General features: G+C 32.2%; 1 long non-coding RNA gene across 4 annotated transcripts; it reads left to right on the top strand.

Moving 5' to 3' along the window:
* The first annotated feature begins 3097 nt into the window (after positions 1 to 3097).
* On the top strand, positions 3098 to 7344 carry LOC139876401 (uncharacterized). 4 transcript variants are annotated; one of them, XR_011768079.1, is made up of 7 exons: positions 3098 to 3613; positions 3715 to 3749; positions 4480 to 4715; positions 4990 to 5062; positions 5464 to 5677; positions 5770 to 5829; positions 5914 to 7344. It is a non-coding gene; the product is annotated as an uncharacterized lncRNA (long non-coding RNA). The 4 variants fall into 4 exon arrangements; XR_011768078.1 differs by having other exon boundaries at positions 4480 to 5062; positions 5914 to 6516; positions 6605 to 7344; XR_011768077.1 differs by adding an exon at positions 4156 to 4291 and having other exon boundaries at positions 4480 to 5062.
* Positions 7345 to 11721: the final 4377 nt, after the last annotated feature.

The following is an 11721-nucleotide window of genomic DNA, read 5'->3' as shown; positions in this document are numbered from 1 at the left end:
TGACAATGCAGTCAAAATAAGATACATGGTGATGATTTGGTGAATGCAACGTTTTCTTGAAAAATATGCCATGTACGACTCCATGCACATAGCTTGTCTAACATATAAGCAAACAGCGGAAGACTTCTAGGAAACCTGAGAATAAACATGCTAACAAGTGTCAACACAAAGGTTGGTGAGTTCATAGTTTTAGTGTTTCGCATAATCTGTATACAAAAGTAGATCACAAGATTTCAGTTGTTTCATCTAGAAACGTTTATCAAAATATTCTACAAGATTGAGCACCCTGGTAACTAAACTTAACGTATATATAATTTATACCCTTTGTATAATCATCTTAATAATACACGCAAACCAACGTGTACGCTTCTCAAATAGCATACGTCCGTTAAAAGGCTAGCGCTCTAGCTCGGACGGGGATATCAAGCCCTATGGATCCATATACTACTACTCGCGCCCACCAGTTCTTATAACTGGCAGTTACTAGTTACCAAAGCTAAGGGATTTTCGGTTCAAACTCAGTATAGAATTTAGTATGTACTTGTATCCATTGTGTTTAAAATAAAGTGCATGTATTCTCAGCCCAAAAATATATATTGCAAAAGCATTTAAAAAGGGAGCAATGAAACTCACCTTAGCAGCACATAAGGTCATTTACCAAAAAGTGACCGAAACTCGGAATGCACAATTAACCGTAGATCTCAACCTATAGAATATATGTTGATCAATACATGTCTAATAAGCTAGGTTGGGTCATAGTGTATCACAATCCTAATGCTCGATATTGACATACAAAAGTTATCAAAAGTCATTTCAAAAAGTCAACCTGACCCAATTTGATCTTTTAAAATCTATACTATAGTTTGAATGATCATGGTAATTGAAAATAGTTTAACATTTCACATGGTTTCCCAATTCTTGAATAATTAGACTATAGTTTTATAAAGCTTTAAAATATGATAAAACAGTCAATTTTGACAATTGTTCAACAAATCGAGACGTGCCTTATATAGAAATTCATTTACTCGATTAGTAATATTTGAAAATCTAAATTATCAATCTTATAAACAAGTTGTTTAAATATCAATTGCAGATTCAAAAGCAATTTCAATTAATGTTAATCATAATTCAATTGTCCATATCTTTTAATTCGTTCGTCGAAATTACGCGATCTCTAAATGAAAAGTTATTGATTTTTCGCCAGCTTTCCAAAAACATGCATATCATATACCTTATATCAGTAATATATGTATTAAATTCGTGATCTATTATAAACTATTTAACGACAAAATTAATCGTACTAGCATGCATAATCCTATATACTCGAGCACTAGTCAGGGATACACTATTAATATATAATAGATAAGATATAAATGCTTACGTATCAATATTGTGATTCAATATTGTAGAAAAGTACGTAGACGCAACGGAGATGATAAATACTAGTTTGACTCACGAGTAAAACACTTGAACAATACCCAAAACCTCCTTAGTAATAACCCATAGTTTCCTTAGCTCTATCCCGCTTGAAAACCCATTTTGAAAGTGACACGCTCATGACCTCGTCGTAGTATTTTAAGTGAAATAATTAGTAATAATAATAATACTACTACTACTAATAAAATAAATAATAATAATAATAATCTTAATAATAATAATAATAACAATAATAATAATAATAATAATAATATAAATAATAAATAATAATAATATTACAGAAGGAGTAGTGTGTGTAAACAAAACTCGAGCAGAAACTGGACTTTTATAGGCAACTTTTTGGAATCTGATGCCCATGCGATCGCATGGGTTTTTAGTGTATTTTCCATGCGATCGCATGACCGCCTGATCCAGCTCAAAATATTTTTGTTTTCTTGTTTGTCGACATATTATTTTATAATATATATAATATAAATAATTAATTATATATTATATTAAATTCATGTGCATAGTTGACTTGTAATTTTCGTTCCGATGACTCGTACGTTGTCACTCGACTTATGTCCCAGTTCCGGTTTCTCGAACGCATTTTCGTACGCTTAGAAAACTCGCAATTTACGTTTTGTGACTCGTACCTTTGTCAAAATATAGTCTTAAATTATCAATAAACTATATCATTCAAAGTGTATCTTAAACTTTCGAGTGTTTTGGTCATTTAGTTCTATAAATCACTGTCTCGCTATTTGTTAATATATATATAATAACAAATCGTTTTATGACCAAGTTAATATATATTTTCAACATTCATAAACACGTTTTAAATATACGTCGCAAGTTATTCATATAATTAATATTCCAACTTATCATATATATTCAAATAAATATTTAAACCAATAAGTTTAATGTACAGTATCAAACAATTAATACATTGTTACGTTTTCAAGTTATAGTATATATATATATGTATCTATATACATATAATTGTTCGCGAATCGTCAAGAATAACCGAAAGGTATTTGAATATATGAAAGTAGTTCAAAAATTTTGAGATTCAGTTTTACAGACTTTGCTTATCGTGACGGAAATGTTAATCATACAAAGATTAAGTTTAAATTTGGTCAGAAATTTCCGGGTCATCACAGTACCTACCCGTTAAAGAAATTTCGTCCCGAAATTTGAGTGAGGTCGTCATGACTAACAATAAAAATGTTTTCATGACGTATATGTGTTGATAAATAGAGTTTTATCACCGTTGAATAATATGGATAAAACAATCCGATTATTCGAAGCGTATGAGAGAAGTTATCGTAAAAGAGTGAAATGAACAATAGAGATTCGTCTTAACTCTTGAAATATTAACGATTGATTTCCGTAATTTAAGGAATAGAATTTCACGCTTAAATTCAAATCAAAAAATCAAATATCACAATCATATTACACAAACACTTATTCATTTCATTCATATTTAGATTATAACATATGAGTAGTGATATCTACACAACCAATTTTTACAAATACACAACCAAACATGTTTTACAGTGTTATATTGTACAACACTGTAAAACATGTTTAGTTGTGTATTTATAAAAATTGGTTGTGTAAATATCATAACCATAACATATACATTTCAGATTTATTCGTCAAATAGTCAAATATTCACATTCACAATCACAACATCATCACACCTACAGTACTCGTACTTCTTCACCTTCATGAGCTGAAATTCTAAAATCTTTCATGTGTTGTGTTATTCAGCAAATTGAAGTCAGATATGTGATCTCAATCAGAATCTTATGCTTCGTTGATCATCATAACACAACAACATCAACAGATTCGAGCTAATTCGATCCGAGTTCTTCGTTCTTAACGAAAAACAAAAATCGAGCAGTTTAGAAACAATTACTCCATCAATTGTTGATCTGAAAGCAGTTTTGGAATCTATATTATTTAATGATGCTTAAAGTTTCATTAAATTACATGGAGATAGATCTCAGATCGTTAATTCAAGAAGTCAGCGTTCGTTCATATCCCCCCAAAAATACTCACCCTCATAGATGGCTAAAGTGTGCTGTGCCGTCCATGAACTATTTGTGTTGCCTGAGGTGATCAATGAGTATGAAGTTTTAGGGTTTCAGTTTTTTCGTCGGTATTTCATTTCACTAACATTAATATGAAGGTTAGGGTTTCATCTTCTTTTTTTGTGTTGTTCTTTTACAGCTTTTCTAAAATATTTTACTCACTTTGACACACTTTTCTGTTCTGATTTTGGTAATATAGGTTCTAAGATATCACTTGGTAGTGATTACTTCCAGGTAATCCTTATTATCTTTCTTTTTTTTTTTTTTTTTTTGTGTTTATTGTATACAATTTTAATTTTATTTCAAGCTGTGTAATTGAGTGTTGTAGCGTTTATTGTATTAATTTGGTTTTTTTTACTTCTTTTGATTAAACAAAAATTGAAACTGATTGTCATATATTCATATAGTTGTACTATTTGAACATTAGTGTACTTCATGTATTTCTGTATGATAACGATTATAGAGTTTGTATAGCAATAAAAAAGTCAAGTAGTTCATTTTGGATTTGAGGTGTCATAAGAATTTCAGTTTGCCAATAATGTACAGAAGTTTTAGCCTCTAACTAAACATTATAGGTATGATGGCTTATATCTTAAGAAGTTTCTGACTTGAACTGCAATTGTAATTAACACTTTAATAGCGCGAGGAGATGAATGATCGTGAAGGAATCAGGAAGTGAAGGTTTAAATGGTTTTCGATTTGGTTAATTTTGGTTTACGAAAAGAAATGACGATTAGGGAATGCGTTTCGAGAAACTAAGGAAAGAACGAAATAAAGTGAGAGCAAAGAATACACATTTTTTTATACTTTTACTTTGTTTTATTTGCTTCGATTTTTTTTTACACTATATGGGTTTTTGTGAGGCATAACTATAATGTTTAGGGGCGAAGTTTGAATACTCATTAATTCATTTTCGATTTTGTATTCGTTTTGTGCATATGCTGAAATCTTTGTTTGGTTGCAGCTGTCATGAGTTCTCTTTTGATGAAGGTTTGATGATATCAATATGCCAATATGGAGGTAATTTTGAAACTCATGATGATGGTTTTGTGAATTTTATTGGCTGTGAGGAAAATGTTGTTGATCTTAATGAAAGTATGCAACTCACTGGGTTCAAGCAAGAGGTAGCTGAGATGGGATGATCGTTAAATACTTCTGGCCCGGGAACAAGAAGACTCTCATTACTGTATCTAAAAATAAGTACTTCTTACCTAAGAATTAATCAAGTGTATATTACGCTTAACTTATTTATCTCTGTACATGTGATTGATTAATTTTTTGTATGCTACTTATATGCTTACCTTATTTATATTAACGCTTGGTTCATGTAGTTCACAAAGTATCAAGTTCATATGATGTGTAATTTATTTGTTTCTGTCCATATTGAATTTAGTAAATTATTTAGGCCATTATTATTGATCATTCAGCTTATTGATAAGTTGTTCATGTTTGTATGAAATGAATGTTTATGCAGTTAAGCAGAGCTAAAACGTCATGTGTTGGATCACATTTGAGTCAATAATTGGGTGTAATTGAGAAACCTTCAGGTAGCATCGTCTTCTACTCTGAACCTATATTTATTTTTAAATATACATGTTAACTGATTGTTGTTGTGTTTGTATATACATGTATCTAATTTCTAATTATATTTATTAGTGCTCTAAATTTGTTGTGAAATTTGAGGTTTCTTTTTTAATTTTCTTTTCGTTCATGTAGTGGTTGTTGTAATTTAAGATCGTTCACACTTTTGATTTGGACAGTAAAATCCTTTGAGTATCTATCACCATGATTTAAAGCATTTTTTGCAACTATGAATGATCCGTGCTTTTTTATCGAAACCAGAAGGAAGAATATAGGCGATTTTTCAATACACTTTAGAAAAAAGACCCTCTAATCTGGCACATACGATATTTTTTGTTTGCTTTTAATTGCGTGGTACTATTTGCAGACACCTGATGGTGTAAGTGGTGATGCATGTTCCACATTTTCGATAAAAAAAAAGAAAAGAAAATGTATTAACAAGTCGTCACTCGGAGATGATAGTTGTGTCACACTTGTTTGGCCAAACCAACCTAAGTGAGTATGTGGAGACTTCTAATTCTGATTATATAGTCTCTGTGATGATGTTGGCTTACAGTTGATTAGATCTTTTAATCATATGGGTATGTTCTTATTGGTTGATCTTTTTTTCCTTTGGAGTAATGAGTTGTGTGTGTTTGTTTTTTGTTTATGACTCTTCATATTTGATATGTAGATGGTGTGTCTCCTATTTGCAGTGTGCCACGTTCGGTATCTACTACATTTGTGCCTCAAGGTATTTTTATCGCTTTTATACTATTCGATCCTTATGGGTTAGATGCGCATATGTTCAGTTATATAAATTTTGTTATTTTGGAAGGTTTCTCGAAGTGAATTGATAGTAAAACTATAGCTAGAATGATGAAAAGCCATGGTTTTGACTATTTGGATGCTTGACCCGTTTGGGTTAAACGGGGTCAATTTGGGAACGAGACTTTGTATGCTACTCCTGTTGTGCAGATCAACACTTGGTAACAGCAGAAGTCAACTTTTTGGCTATTTCGCCAAGCCATAACTTTCTAATCGTATATCCAATTTTTGACAAATATATTGTGTATAGAAAGGTGTGAGAGTATGCTTCTCAATGGTAATGGCCTTAGGGATTATATCAGATTATGTGGGATCCAAAAATCAGCTGAAAAGCGGCCGTTTAAAAAAAAAAGGCTTTTTCAAGTGTTGGTATTTCTATAGTATTTTAAATAAAATGTTGGCTGAACATACCAACAAGATATCATTTATCTTTTTGTATTGTTTGGATCCTAACCACAGCAAGAATGCATTAGTCAAGTAGTAACCATTTTTTGAGGTCAACATGGGTCGACTCTACGAATTTTTTGGATTTAATGATTTTGAAGTCTTAAGAAACAGGTGCTGCTATTTTTTTTATTATTGACTATTCACATGTATCAGTCAGTAGGGAAAGGTACGAATCATATTTCATTTGTTGATTACTATATTTAATTCGAGTAGTTGTATGTATAAATTAAAGATGTCATTGTTTTTATATGTAGTCTGCTATTGAGAATGCTGAATAAGCACACACTACAACATCAGTTGTGGCGTTTAATTAAAAAAGGAAAGTCGGTTGTCGGTTCTCCCCCTGAACGTCAGGCATTCACTAACCTAACAAATGATTTACAGACACAGAAAGAAATGAGAACGGTTCCGTACAAGATTGTTAAGACTCCAAATGGAGATACTTGGGTTGAGGCAAATGGACGGAAGTATTCTGCAAATAAAATTGGTGCTTTTGTTCTAAACTAAAATAAAGGAAATTGCCGAACCTTATCTTGGAAAGACCATTAACGAAGTTTTAAACGTTACCAGCTTACTTCAGCGATGCTCAAATGGAAGCTAGTAACGATGCAGGGCAAATTAGATGTACAAACAATCATCAATGTGTCAACTGCTGCTGAACTTTCTCATGGATTAAACAACAAAGAAGGTCTCAACGTACAAGCAATATCTCGAATAGAAAACGAGTAGTGCGCAACAACGTGCGCCCGAACCTTTCTCTAGTTATTTAACAAAAGATCAGGATAAAACCAGCTACGCCTTATTTCAGGCATCTTGAGCTCGCAAAAGACAACCTCGAAACTCAGGTTCAGCAAAAAAAAAAAAAATATTTAGTTTCAGTCCATATACTAATTTTGAGGTTTCTTGCATTTCTTTGACTTCATGAGTGTGATATAATTAACACATTTTGTATTCTTCATGAGTGTGATCCTAATTTTGAGGTTTCTTGCATGTTTCTCCCTTTGCAACATCTTTGTCGAGTTCTCCATAGTGCCCAAGTCACATGTAATGGGTGCTATGTTCGTGTTGTATCCTAATTTCTCGTGCTAATAAAGTGTTTTGCCTTTCGAAAAAAAAGGAGCAACAATTGGCAAGTATAGAAACGGTAATTTTTATGTTAGTTCATAAAACTGGTTTACATCACTATATCTAATCCTATGTATCGATAAATATCAAAGTTCGTTTAGACAATACAACGAATTCATAATTGACTACGTATGACTTTTCTTTTATTAAAAATACACCTTTTTATTCCGTGTTCATGTATGGTTCTAACCATTATTAGAACTGCATACAAAACATAAAAAATAACTCGAAGAACTAAGCTTATATATAATTACTTAAAACTGAATACAAAATATTATGATTCATGTGTCATCTCTTTAAGTACGACACCGATAAGGAAAGTTACAAATACAAAATCATGTTATTCTAGCAATGTTCATAAGATCACCAAATTCAATTCTTACAAGTCCTTTTTATAATATTAAGACACAAAAAACTCATTCGTCTTATTAAACAATCGTCTCCTAGAAACTTAGATTAATATGACCTAAATATAAAGTCTCTTATTATGTTTCGATCTAACATGACTAGGACAAATGAATGTTATATGATAGTATATTTTATGTAACTTTTATATAAGTTGTCATATTTAATTAACACATAATGCGACATCAAACGGTTAAATGTCTTATAAAGTTCCCTTTTATAATTCACAATTAAAGTGTCCTATGAAATCATATGATACTTAGGACCCCAACAATTCACCCGTCACATTAAAGAATCAAATTGTCTTAAAAATTGACAATGATACGACATAAATATTACATGTCCTATTAGCTTATGATCTAATACGACTATGACAAATAAATGTCCTATGATAGTTTATTTCTTAACACCTATTTATAAAGTGTCCTATTCAATAAAAACATAAGGCGACACTAAACCGTAAAATGTCTTATAAAGTTCCATTTTATGATTCACAATTAAAGTGTCCTATGAAATGATATGACAATTAGGACCCCAACAACTCATCCGTCGCATTAAACAATCAAAGTGTCCTGAAAAATTCACAATGATACGACATAAATATCACATGTCCTATTAGCTTATGATATAATACGACTACGACAAATAAATGTCTTATGATAGTTTATTTCATATGACTCTTTTATAAAGTGTCATAATAAATGAACACATATTGCGGCACTAAATCGTTAAATGTCTTATAAAGTTTCATGTTATGATTCACAAATAAAGTGTCCTTTGAGATCTATGATAATTAGGACCCCAAAAACGCATCCGTCACATTAAAGAATCAACGTGTCCTAAATATTTAAAATGATACAACATACATATCAAATGTCCTATCAGCTAATGATATAATACGACTTTGACAATTAAATGTCCTATTATATTTTATTTTATAAGACTATTTTAAAAAGTGTCATATTAAATTAACACATAATGCGACACTAAACCGTTAAATGTCTTATAAAGTTCTATTTTATAATTCACAATTGAAGTGTCCTATGAATTACTATGATATTTAGGACCCCAACAACTCATCCGTCACATTACAGAATCAAAGTGTCTTAAATATTTATAATGATACGACATATATTTCACATGTCCTATTATCTTATGATATAATACGACTATGAAAAATAAATGTCCTATGATAGTTTATTTCATATGACTCTTTTATAGAGTGTCCTATTAAATAAATACATATTGCAACACTAAATCGTTAAATGTCTTATAAAGTTCCATTTGATGATTCACAATTAAAGTATCCTATGAAATCATATGATATTTAAGACCCCAACAACTCATCCGTCACATTAAAGAATAAAAGTAGCCTAAATATTTATAATGATACGACATATATTTCACATGTCCTATTAGCTTATGATATAATATGACTATGAAAAAAAATGTCCTATGATAGTTTATTTCATATGACCTTTTTATAAATTGTCCTATTAAATTCACACATAATGCGACACTAAATCTTTAACTGTCTTATAAAGTTCCATTTGATGATTCACGATTAAAGTGTCCTATGAATTGGCCTATAAAGGTACATTTCATATGACCGTCATATAGTGTGTCTTAATAACATAAATTTATAGGACATAAGTCCCAAAAGTCCTAACATGATACAATTTAATAAGACTCTCGAAAATAATTGGCCTCTAAAGATATATTTAATATGATGTTCATATTAAGTGTCCTATTACATAAACATATAATGAGACTCTATAAAATAAATGTCTTATAAGATCCTCTATTGGGATCTACTTTTTAAGTGTCCTATGAAAATATATGAGTATGGGACCTACTCTAAAAACGTATCTCATCATAGGACCCTACTCTAAAAGAGTACCTCATAATAGGACCATACTCTAAAAGCGTAGCTCATAAAAGGACCTAAATATTGTTTGGTCCTATGTAAGTAGCATTTAGGACCATATTTTACTAGGTCCCAGAAAAAAGGTCCTATAGGAGCATTTTTCTTGTAGTGTCTCCATCTTTTCATCTTCTCTTATTGGCAGGAAGTGTGCTGATTTGGTGAGACTATCAACTATTACCCAAATAGTATCAAAACCACTTGCAGTCCTTGGCAATTTAGTGATGAAATCCATGGTAATGTTTTCCCATTTCCATTCCGGGATTTTGGGTTGTTGAAGTAGACCTGATGGTTTCTGATGCTCAGCTTTGACCTTAGAACACGTCAAACATTCCCCTACGTATTTAGCAACATCGGCTTTTATACCTGGCCACCAAAAATGTTTCTTAAGATCCTTGTACATCTTTCCCGTTCCAGGATGTATTGAGTATCTGGTTTTATGAGCTTCTCTAAGTACCATTTCTCTCATATCTCCAAATTTTGGTACCCAAATTCTTTCAGCCCTATACCGGGTTCCGTCTTCCCGAATATTAAGATGCTTCTCCGATCCTTTGGGTATTTCATCCCTTAAGTTTCCCTCTTTTAAAACTTCTTGTTGCGCCTCCTTTATTTGAGTAGTAAGGTTAGTGTGAATCATTATATTCATAGCTTTTACTCGAATAGGTTCCCTGTCCTTTCTGCTCAAAGCGTCGGCTACCACATTTGCCTTCCCCGGGTGGTAACGAATCTCAAAGTCGTAATCATTCAATAATTCAATCCATCTACGCTGCCTCATGTTCAGTTGTTTCTGATTAAATATGTGTTGAAGACTTTTGTGGTCGGTATATATAATATTTTTGACCCCATATAAGTAGTGCCTCCAAGTCTTTAATGCAAAAACAACCGCTCCTAATTCCAAATCATGCGTCGTATAATTCTGCTCGTGAATCTTCAATTGTCTAGACGCATAAGCAATTACCTTCGTTCGTTGCATTAATACACAATCGAGACCTTGCTTTGAGGCGTCACAATATATTACAAAATCATCATTCCCTTCAGGTAATGACAATATAGGTGCTGTAGTTAACTTTTTCTTCAACAATTGAAACGCTTTCTCTTGTTCATCCTTCCATTCAAATTTCTTCCCTTTATGCGTTAATGCAGTCAAGGGTTTTGCTATTTTGGAAACATCTTGGATGAATCTCCTGTAATAACCAGCTAGCCCTAAAAATTGGCGTATGTGTTTCGGAATTTTCGGGGTTTTCCACTTTTTAACGGTTTCAATCTTTGCTGGATCCACCTGAATACCTTCTTTGTTCACTATATGACCGAGGAATTGAACTTCTCCCAACCAAAATGCACACTTTGAAAATTTAGCGTACAGTTTTTCTTTCCTTAATAACTCTAGCACTTTTCTCAAATGTTCTTCGTGCTCTTGGTCATTCTTTGAGTAAATAAGTATGTCATCGATGAAAACAATGACAAAATTTTCAAGGTATGGTCCACACACTCGGTTCATGAGGTCCATGAACACAGCTGGTGTGTTAGTCAACCCAAACGGCATAACCATAAACTCGTAATGACCGTAACGCGTCCTAAAAGCAGTCTTTGGAATATCATCCTCCTTCACCCGCATTTGATGATACCCAGAACGTAAATCAATCTTCGAATAAATCGAAGAGCCTTGTAGTTGATCAAATAAGTCATCGATTCTTGGTAGTGGGTAGCGGTTCTTGATGGTAAGTTTTTTCAACTCTCGGTAGTCGATACACAACCTGAATGTACCATCTTTCTTCTTGAAAAACAGAACAGGAGCTCCCCATGGTGATGTACTTGGTCGAATGAAACCACGCTCTAAAAGTTCCTATAATTGACTTTATAATTCTTTCATTTCACTGGGTGCGAGTCTTTATGGAGCACGAGCTATTGGTGCAGCTC

Source organism: Rutidosis leptorrhynchoides, chromosome 11 (genome assembly GCF_046630445.1).
Source record: "Rutidosis leptorrhynchoides isolate AG116_Rl617_1_P2 chromosome 11, CSIRO_AGI_Rlap_v1, whole genome shotgun sequence".
NCBI classification, from domain to species: domain Eukaryota; kingdom Viridiplantae; phylum Streptophyta; class Magnoliopsida; order Asterales; family Asteraceae; genus Rutidosis; species Rutidosis leptorrhynchoides.
This window is presented reverse-complemented; position numbering and strand designations above follow the sequence as displayed.